Source organism: Protomyctophum bolini (assembly GCF_963924005.1).
Source record: "Protomyctophum bolini genome assembly, chromosome: 22".
Lineage (NCBI taxonomy): Eukaryota > Metazoa > Chordata > Actinopteri > Myctophiformes > Myctophidae > Protomyctophum > Protomyctophum bolini.
In genome coordinates, this window is record NC_137883.1 from 25511036 (window position 1) to 25522293 (window position 11258).

The 11258-nt window shown below is 43.4% G+C and overlaps 1 long non-coding RNA gene across 1 annotated transcript; it reads right to left on the minus strand.

The window, feature by feature from the left end:
* Window positions 1-1392: 1392 nt before the first annotated feature.
* LOC308310009 lies at window positions 1393-3300 on the minus strand. The gene is made up of 3 exons (XR_013963447.1): window positions 3213-3300; window positions 2940-3077; window positions 1393-1501 (listed from the first exon to the last, which is right to left on the minus strand). It is a non-coding gene; the product is annotated as an uncharacterized lncRNA (long non-coding RNA).
* Between the last annotated feature and the right edge of the window lie 7958 nt (window positions 3301-11258).

Here is an 11258-nt window from a genome sequence, read left to right on the forward strand (position 1 = left end):
AGACACGACCCAGAACAGGATGCATGCTCGATACTAAGCAATGCAGGCAAATTTTCCAGGTTACATCCAGGATAGCAGTCAAAAACGATGGGTTATTTATAGCCCATGTTTTTTTTTAATTTTGAAAAAAAAAGTTATCCTCGTTTCTCATCATTTTGGACCATGGGCTATAGCCCATATCGTACGGCATACTATAGCGCGTCGTTTTTCATCATTTTTGAGGATTCGAAAAAAATGACGAAATTACAAAAACGATGGGTTATAGCCCATGTTTTTTTAAATTTTGAAAAAAAAAAGTTAGCCTCATTTCTCATCATTTTGGACCGTGGGCTATAGCCCATATCGTACGGCATACTATAGCGCGCGGTTTTTCATCATTTTTGATGATTTGACAAAAATTAAAAAAATGGGTTATAGCCCATGTTTTTTGAAAAAAAAAGTTATCCTCGTTTCTCATCATTTTGGACCATGGGCTATAGCCTATATCATACAGCATACTATAGCGCGCCGTTATTCCTCATTTTTGATGATTTGACAAAAATGAAAAAATGAAAAATAACGATGGGTTATAGCCCATGTTTTTTGAAAAAAAAAGTTATCCTCGTTTCTCATCATTTTGGACCATGGGCTATATCCTATATCGTACGGTATACGATTCAATTCAGTAAGGATATAAGAACACAATCTATGATCAACCCAGAAACACATGTGACAGCCATGTGCTCGTAAAACTCATTTTTATTTCCTCGTGGGGACAATTTTCTCTGCCATGACTGTGTGTCTTTTGAATGGGCTCCAACCAGGCCTGGAATTTCATCATTTTAGGGGCAAGGCCACTTGGTCAACTTTTTGAGGACACAAGGCCAAGTGCCAGGGCATGAAGGCCATCAATTAAAACAATGATTTTTAAGTCCCCGGTCATCATTATTTTAGCTTAAACATTGGTACAGAACAGTGCTTCTTAAATAAATAAGCACAGCTTTAAATATAAGTAGCTACTGTTGTAAAATATTGTAAACATGTCTGTAACATGGGGTCCCAGTGCAGAGATGAAAATCATAATGAAATGGCCTAGGACCCTGTCACCCTATAGGCTAATTAATATACATTTAATTTGGGGGTCCTTGAAATTAAAATGGCTTCAGCACCCTCTAACTTTGTTTTTCAAACCGACTATTTTCACAAACGAATGTCTCTGTGTGCGATAGTAGTGATAGTGATAGTAGTGAAGATGAATATTCTGTGACTACTTAAACCTGAGTAAACATACATTGATGTAAATTATGGCAGTCTGGGCTTTTTTGGTTAAATATTCTTGGCAGGGAAAAAGGGGATGAATTAGAATAGTTTGACAGCTTACTGAAGTCAGTGTGTTCCTCTTTCATGGAAGCCATCTTCAGCCATGTTTCGTTCCGAGCATCGAAGCGCCACATCTCACTACTTTTACCACTAGGACGAATACGACCCCGCCTGTCCCCTCCAGCCAGATACAGAGTAGAGCCTATATGGTGGGAGAGGAGCAGAATTAAAACAATGATGTAAGCTTTCATTGTTTTAAAAGAAATACATAGTTTAATATGCATACACAACTTGAAATGTCTTCATATATATATATCGCTGAAGAAATTCACAGAAATTCATCAAAATAGTTCCAGTGTTATAATATAAGCTGCTGGGCGCTTATATTAGCCCGACGAGATCGAAAATGTTAAAACGTTAATAACTCTTCATCTGAATCATTCCGTCCAATTCAAAAGAACAATTATGTGTTAGACGGTCCGATCGCGGTCCCGTCGCTAGTCGCGTTAGAATTAATCATACCGCCCGTTGTTGTCGTTCGCACGGAGAGTGTTTTGGTCATCTAGCTACTTCAGCCACATCCGGGATAACATCCGGTCCTACTTCAGCCACATCCGGGATAACATCCGGTCCTACTTCAGCCACATCCGGGATAACATCCGGTCCGTCGCTGAATGTGTTCCACTGCTATAAATCGCTGGGCGCTCTGATTTAATGGATTGCGGATTAAATAATCCCGGGCGTTCGGGGTGTTAAATACCTGTGGATTAACCCAGTTTTCTATTTATTTAGCAGCATCACATTTTTTAATACTGTACATACTGTACAGAACCAGAGCATGTGAGCGGAGCGGAGCGGCCGATAATTCCGCTCTTCGCTCTCGACGGCTTTTGTTACGCTCGCTCCGCGCTCACGTTCATCTCCCCCACGCCGCTCTACGCTCGCTCCGCGCTCACTTCAAAATCCACCCGCTCCGCTCCGCTCCTCGCTCCGCTCCGCTCCTCGCTCCGCTCGCGCTCACATGCTCTGTTGTAGCCCATCGTCATGTGTCCAAATCCAAAAGAACAGATATGTAAACTGTCGACACGCCATGAGCGGTGCATTGATGATTTGTATGTCTATTCTCATGGACAGTCCGTGAAGCAGATTACGCGTATGGGGCTGGGCTTGAGTCTGAGAGCAGGCCCCGGCGCCAGGATGGAATGACTGAGAGGACATTGAGATTTTTGAGGGGGCACAAAGGCAAAGAGGTTGATTTAAGGGCGCAAACATCCCCTTTACCCCCCCGTGGTGCCGGGCCTGCCTGAGAGGCAATGATTGATGTAAACTGCTAGCAAAGCTTGCACAGTGCCGTGCCGTGTGCACTGAGCGGCTCGGAGCGGAGGACAGCTCTCGCTCCGGAAGTCAATCCGACCCATTTAAAAACCCGCTCCGCGCTCACGTCAAAATCTCTTCGCTCCGCTCACATGCTCTGTACAGAACCCAAAAAGGGGTTCCCGCCCAGAATGGGTTAAGTTGTGTACTATTTTTTATTTTACATCCTTTTAATGACTTTTTCTTGCCCGTCATGTCTCTTTTATGTCTATTCGTTTGTACTTTGTGCATGGACCCGAGTCCAATAATAGAGTTTTTCTTCTCACCTGAGGCGACCATGGCATGCCTTTCGCTTTTCATGGGCAAGTCTCCAACTGTCCTCCACTCTTCTGTCAGGGGATCGAAGATCTCCAATGAGTCGACGGTGTTCCTTTGGTACATCTTTTCTCCCACTGCCACGATCACTGCATCCAGTGGGGGAGAAGGAGCAGGTGTACAGGAGTACATTCAAGAGTTTATTTCATGAAAAGAGACCCACATATCTCACAGACGGGCATGCTGGCCTTTGGATAGATGTCCACTTTCAGCTCGTCACATACCGGTGTTACTGCGTGGGCGTGCTGAGTTAGAGTATGGCTGCTCCCCCTTGGCCTCAGAGATGAACCTCTGACAGCCCGGCTGTTCTTTCACCACCTCCAGACTCTCCACCACAGTGTGCAGACGGATGTGCTCCAACACCTTCAGGAACACACAGAGAGAACACCGAGTATTAGTACTAGTCCAGGACCAACTGGAACAACATGAGAGCAGCAGTGGTCTCTGTGGTAGAGTGGGGGGGTTCCCAGTTCCATCCTGGGCTCCCCCAGAGTTAGCAAGAAGCTGTGTAGCAGTGTATGAATGCGTGTGTGAATGCGTGTGTGAATGTGTGTGTGTGTGTGTGTGTGTGTGTGTGTGAATGGGTGAATGTATTAATGCACAATCTATGTAAAGGTATATGAATGTGTGTGTGTGTGTGTGTGTGTGTGTGTGTGAATGGGTGAATGTAATGCACAATCTGTTTTAAAGTGCTTTGGATGAGAGTGCTATATAAATGCACCATTTACCAGCCAGTCCCACACCAGTATACAGTACAGTACAGTACAGTACAGTACAGTACAGTACAGTACAGTACAGTACAGTACAGTACAGTACAGTACAGTACAGTACAGTACAGTACAGTACAGTACAGTACAGTATACTGTATACAGCAGATGCCAAAGCATGTATTTGCAAAGGGACTCTAGCAACTGCCTTACATTTAGAAGACCTCCGACATGTCGATAAACAGAGACCTCTGATTGTCTTACAAGGCGTGAGAATAAGAAATGACTGACCTGTCCAAAGCTCTGTCTGTGGGTAGGACTCTTGTCTAAATGACTGACCTGTCCAAAGCTCTGTCTGTGGGTAGGACTCTTTTGAAATTTTGAAAAAAAGAAAGTTAGCCTCGTTTCTCATCATTTTGGACCGCGGGCTATAGCCCATATCGTACGGCATACTATAGCGCACAGTTTTTCATCATTTTTGAGGATTTGAAAAAAATGACGAAATGACAAAAACGATGGGTTATAGCCCATGTTTTTTGAAATTTTGAAAAAAAAAGTTAGCCTCGTTTCTCATTATTTTGGACCATGGGCTATAGACCATATCGTACGGCATACTATAGCGCGCAGTTTTTCATCATTTTTGAGGATTTGAAAAAAATGACGAAATGACAAAAACGATGGGTTATAGCCCATGTTTTTTGAAATTTTGAAAAAAAAAGTTAGCCTCGTTTCTCATCATTTTGGACCATGGGCTATAGCCCATATCGTACGGCATACTATAGCGCGCCGTTTTTCATAATTTTTGAGGATTTGAAAAAAATGAAAAAATGAAAAAATAAATCCGCAATTTCCGCAATTTCCATTCCCGCAATTTCAGCAATTACCATTTCCGCAATTTCCGCAATTCCGCAATTTGACAAAAACGATGGGTTATAGCCCATGTTTTTTGAAATTTTGAAAAAAAAAAGTTAGCCTCGTTTCTCATCATTTTGGACCGTGGGCTATAGCCCATATCGTACGGCATACTATAGCGCGCAGTTTTTCATCATTTTTGAGGATTTGAAAAAAATGACGAAATGACAAAAACGATGGGTTATAGCCCATGTTTTTTGAAATTTTGGAAAAAAAAGTTAGCCTCGTTTCTCATCATTTTGGACCATGGGCTATAGCCCATATCGTACGGCATACTATAGCGCAGACGAAATGACAAAAACGATGGGTTATAGCCCATGTTTTTTGAAATTTTGGGAAAAAAAGTTAGCCTCGTTTCTCATCATTTTGGACCATGGGCTATAGCCCATATCGTACGGCATACTATAGCGCGCAGTTTTTCATCATTTTTGAAGATTTGGAAAAAATGACGAAATGACAAAAACGATGGGTTATAGCCCATGTTTTTTGAAATTTTGAAAAAAAAAGTTAGCCTTGTTTCTCATCATTTTGAACCGTGGGCTATAGCCCATATCGTACGGCATACTATAGCGCGCAGTTTTTCATCATTTTTGAGGATTTGAAAAAAATGACGAAATGACAAAAACGATGGGTTATAGCCCATGTTTTTTGAAAATTTGAAAAAAAAAGTTAGCCTCGTTTCTCATCATTTTGGACCATGGGCTATAGCCCATATCGTACGGCATACTATAGCGCGCCGTTTTTCATAATTTTTGAGGATTTGAAAAAAATGAAAAAATGAACAAAAAAAAATCCGCAATTTCCGCAATTTCCATTCCCGCAATTTCAGCAATTACCATTTCCGCAATTTCCGCAATTCCACAATTTGACAAAAACGATGGGTTATAGCCCATGTTTTTTGAAATTTTGAAAATAAAAGTTAGCCTCGTTTCTCATCATTTTGGACCGTGGGCTATAGCCCATATCGTACGGCATACTATAGCGCGCAGTTTTTCATCATTTTTGAGGATTTGAAAAAAATGACGAAATGACAAAAACGATGGGTAGCCCATGTTTTTTGAAATTTTGAAAAAAAAAGTTAGCCTTGTTTCTCATCATTTTGAACCGTGGGCTATAGCCCATATTGTACGGCATACTATAGCGCGCAGTTTTTCATCATTTTTGAAGATTTGAAAAATATGACGAAATGACAAAAACGATGGGTTATAGCCCATGTTTTTTGAAATTTTGAAAAAAAAAGTTATTCTCGTTTCTCATCATTTTGGACCATGGGCTATAGCCCATATCGTACGGCATACTATAGCGCGCCGTTTTTCATCATTTTTGAGGATTTGAAAAAAATGACGAAATGACAAAAACGATGGGTTATAGCCCATGTTTTTTGAAATTTTGGAAAAAAAAGTTAGCCTCGTTTCTCATCATTTTGGACCGTGGGCTATAGCCCATATCGTACGGCATACTATAGCGCGCAGTTTTTCATCATTTTTGAGGATTTGAAAAAAATGACGATTTGACAAAAACGATGGGTTATAGCCCATGTTTTTTGAAATTTTGAAAAAAAAAGTTAGCCTCGTTTCTCATCATTTTGGACCGTGGGCTATAGCCCATATCGTACGGCATACTATAGCGCGCAGTTTTTCATCATTTTTGAGGATTTGAAAAAAATGACGAAATGACAAAAACGATGGGTTATAGCCCATGTTTTTTGAAATTTTGAAAAAAAAAGTTAGCCTCGTTTCTCATCATTTTGGACCATGGGCTATAGCCCATATCGTACGGCATACTATAGCGCGCCGTTTTTCATCATTTTTGAGGATTTGAAAAAAATTACGAAATGACACGAAAACGATGGGTTATAGCCACGTCCTGAATGAAACGTGACGCATGCCGAAAGAATAATGAATGACTGAACATCACTGACCTGGACTCGTCGATAATCAGCGTGCCGTCCTCGGCCACTTTCACCCTGGGAACCATCAGCTGCTCGTCGTCCGCTTCACAGTCGTCGGCGTCCGCTTCTTCTTCCTGTTCGTCATCGCCGTCGTCCTCGCCCGCCTGGTGAGACGACGGCGCTGGGCTCGGGGGAGGAGTCGGGACCCTCTCGGGTGACCTGCGGAATTCAGGAGAGTTTTGTTGAGGCTCACTCGCTTGAGTGTTAAACCATTCTGACCTGAGATCAGATTCATACAAGGTTTCCACTGGACACACACTGGTCTGATTAACCCATTCTGACCTGAGATCAGATTCTAAAAATTTCAGTCATTCTTCGATTTTTCAAAAATAGCAGACCTACAAGCTCGTAGCGCGCCACTCGGTGGCGCGCTATGAGCTTGTAGATCTGCTATTTTTCAATAGCTAAAGCATAACATGATGCTATCACCAAAATGGGTTCCAGATCAGAATGGGTTAAAGAGCCTATGTACAAGCTCACAACGTGTCGCTAACGTTGTGAGCTTGAAGAAATGTGTCCGCGGCCCAGACGGTTAGCTGAACCGTCTGGGCACCCAGGCTGCTGAGCCAGCCTGACGGCGTGCCGCGGGTTCGACTCCCGATCCCGACGGCCACGTGTCTTCCCCCCCATTTCCTGTCAGTCTACTTTCATCAATAAAGATGAACTTAGTTAAGTAGACAAAAAAAAAAGACAAAAAAAGACAAAAAAAAAAATAATAATAAATAAATGTGTCCGCGACCCACAAATGGGTCCCGATCCAGTGTTCGGGAACCAGTGAGGTAGGCTATTTTCGGCAAAGAGATTTGGTGTAAAAAGGGAAATACTATTATGGAGCGATTGGAGCCCTGGTGCACAACGCTAACATAAAAAGTTAAACTAATAATGTAATATAGTTACAAAAGAAAAAAGGTACTTCATATACAGTAAGTATGTTTCAACAGAGGAATATAATAAGACAGAGTCTTACGGTTGTCTAACTGGAGAAGGTGGGACCACAATCTCCTCGTCGTTCTTTCCCTGTGACTCCTGTGCTAAATAAGAGCTGGAGATTAAAAAAAAATAAGAAAGAGCAAATAATTACAAGTCAGGAAGACGGTAATAATAATCCATTTTAAATAAATACATTTTCTAGAGGCAAGCAGTGTCACATGATATAAATAATTCCATAGTGGACACTCACCTCATGGGGTTAGAGACCGGTAAATAGTAGATGAGGTCTCTCATGGTCATTTTGGCAGGGTCGGGAGTGTATTCCTTCACACGAGATTTTGACGTGGAATTTTTCATGCATTTCTACAAAATCAAAGAGTGAAACACAATTGAAGATGATAAATGCAAGATGCCAATGTGTTTAGAAGGTACAGTAGACAGCAATAAAGTACAATAGAAATGAATAACGTAATAAAGCACTTAACGTGATTAGTAAATGCTAATCAGAGGCCATGTGAACCCAAACAGACATCCTGAAATCACTTCAGTTGTTTACCCAGCAACTATTCATTATTTATAGTTAATAATGATAATAACAACACATATTTTGACATTTTTACATGATGCATCACTAAACCCATTATTGAATTAAATTATTCTGGGGGCGGCAGTGGCTCAGTCTGGTAATAGAGGAGCTGGTTGGGGATCGGAAGGGTCCGGATTGATCCCGGGCTCCCCCAGAGTTAGTGTCGAACAGAAACTGAACCCCTAACTACTCCCGATGAGCAGGTTGGAGCTTTGAATGGTGTCATGGATTAAAGCCAAATACAATCTTAAAATGTTTGTTCCTAATCTGTGATGAAACAGCAAATTCTTGTTAATAATTGTAATAATCTAAACCCATGTTCTTGTTGTTCTACATGCAGCCAACCTGTTGAGGAAATTGGCTTTAATAATATTGTAATAATAATCTAAACTTTTTTTTTTTTATATATAATATATTTCTTATCCCACGATTTTGTAACCCATTTTTCACCCCTGTGTCAATCATCTAATGTGATCCTGGGCTCTACACACCCTCCACCAACCTAGTCCCCATATATGGGGGACAAGGGGAGAGCAACAGACTTGAACTCATGCTTCCTTCATGCCTGAGTGTCCAAGTTGCTCCTTTGCACCTGACAGGGGGGAGTTTCCCTGGTTGGACGTAGCGCGTGGAAGGAACACGTTATTCCAACCAGTTCCTTTCCCCTCCATCAGCCGCCCCGGCTGGCCAGGGGGAGGCAGTTTAGTGACCAGGATTACTGCATGTTTTTTGTGAGGGTACCTACCCTAGGGGACACGGGGAGAACATGCAAACTCCACACAGAAAGGCCCTTTCGCCAACCCCGCCTTCGGGTATGGGCACTGATGACGCGGAGGAGGAAACACGCCGCCAGCACCCACAGCGTCCCGAGCGGGAATCGAACCCAGGACCTTCTAGCTGTGAGGCGACAGCACTACCAACTGTGCCACCGTGCCCCGTAATAATGTAAACCTATGTTCTTTTTGTTCTACATGCAAGCCAACCTGTTGAGGAAATTGGCTTTAACTTTTGCATTTCTTAATTGAGTTTTATGGAAGACGCTTCTGAACAGTAAACTGTAAAAGCACTTTGGATGAAGGCGCTATAAATGCACCATGTTTCATTCATAAAATGAACCGTTTCACCAACAAAATGTTCAAAAAGATGATATATTATTACCTTAGCCTTATCCTTGTTCATCTCCTTTTTGAGCATTTCTCTGAGTTTGCGGGCCTTTGCCAACCTCTGCAGGTCTGACGAATCATTCAGGAGGCTGCTTAAGCTGAACTCGTCTTGCGGCCGACGCTGTCCACCTTTAGATTCAGATCTTGACACCAGAGTCTTGGCCTTCTCTGACATATCTATGGCCTCCTTGTCTGACAGACATGGTTTGTCTGGTGGTTTGGGAGGAACGTCTTTGGCTTGACTTATTGGCGACAGTTCCAACGGTTGGCTTTTTTCAAGGGTCGCTTCTGTTGAAATGTCGTCTTCTGCCGGAACTAAGGGTGTTGTGGGCCGTGTGTCACCTCCAGAGAAGCCTGTCAGGATCATGACATTTTAAGTTCATTAGTTGTCATACACAAAATTGTGATTAATTCATTTTGTATATCATTTACATTTGCCTTTCGGCAGATATGACGATTCAATAGACAAATGAATGCCTGATAATGGCCAATTCTAATAATCAAAATAAATATGTGCTCAAGCCAAAACAGGTCACGTATATACAGGTCATATACACAAACTTTCTAAAATACTGCAAAAATCTCAAAGCTCACACACGCTCGACAGGCTTATCAGTCTATTTTCTCAATTTATTTTTAATGGAAACAAGTCTAAGTAACAATTATTACGTGTTAATTTGCAGCCAGACTGACCTCCAGAGAGCATCCGCTGCTGGCGTGGGGACGTGGTTCCCTGTGAGAGCGTAGCATCAGTCTGGCTGGAGGCAGTCACATCCTGCTGGCGTGGGGACGTGGTTCCCTGTGAGAGCGTAGCATCAGTCTGGCTGGAGGCAGTCACATCCTGGCTGTCTGCTGGCGTGGGGACGTGGTTCCCTGTGAGAGCGTAGCATCAGTCTGGCTGGAGGCAGTCACATCCTGCTGGCGTGGGGACGTGGTTCCCTGTGAGAGCGTAGCATCAGTCTGGCTGGAGGCAGTCACATCCTGGCTGTCTGCTGGCGTGGGGACGTGGTTCCCTGTGAGAGCGTAGCATCAGTCTGGCTGGAGGCAGTCACATCCTGGACGTGGTTCCCTGTGAGAGCGTAGCATCAGTCTGGCTGGAGGCAGTCACATCCTGGCTGTCTGCTGGCGTGGGGACGTGGTTCCCTGTGAGAGCGTAGCATCAGTCTGGCTGGAGGCAGTCACATCCTGGACGTGGTTCCCTGTGAGAGCGTAGCATCAGTCTGGCTGGAGGCAGTCACATCCTGGCTGTCTGAACAAGGTCCTTCCGGGACCGCCGTCCTGACCGGAGACTTTGGGGCTCGAGCTCGGTTCAGCGCCGGAGCAACTTTGGGCTTGATGGAAAAACGCTTCCTCCTCTGGAGCGCAGCTGAGGGGGAGGTGCCTTCGCCACCCGCATCACTGGCGTCCCTAAATGAGACAAGACACAACGCAGGCAAAAGCAGCTCTCGTGACTGAAGATTTTTGTCATGTCAATTCCTAATCTGTGAACAGCATGAAAGAGTTTTTAACCCATTTTGACCCGAGATCAGATTCTAAAAATGTCTTCTACATCCTGACAGTTTTCGGAAAAAGCTATGTTTCTATTGTCAATCGTTCTTCGATTTTTCGAAAATAGCAGACCAATCTTATCAAAAATGACTGTAATCAGTTGTGGTGACTGAGAATGGATTCAAGCCATTCAAGACATTGAAAGCAAAAAGTCAAATCGGTATGAGAGGACACAACGCATTTATCTTTAGCTTGCAAAGCCTGAGCAAAATGTATAAGCTTAATTAAAGCTACACAAGCTCACCGCGCATCTCAGCCTGACGCGCGGTGAGCTAGTAGATCGGCCATTTTCGGTTGTGCGTCGCCGCCGTCACCCACGCACAACCAAGTAGCATTCCGGCAGAACTCACCTTGGGACAGTGCTTTTCCCTAACGGAGACACAGGCGTTCCGTCTGTCACAACAGCCACAGAATGGTCCTCGTTTATTTCACGCTGTGGCGTTTCCTGGGAAATAGGGAGGGGTCCAGGTGCG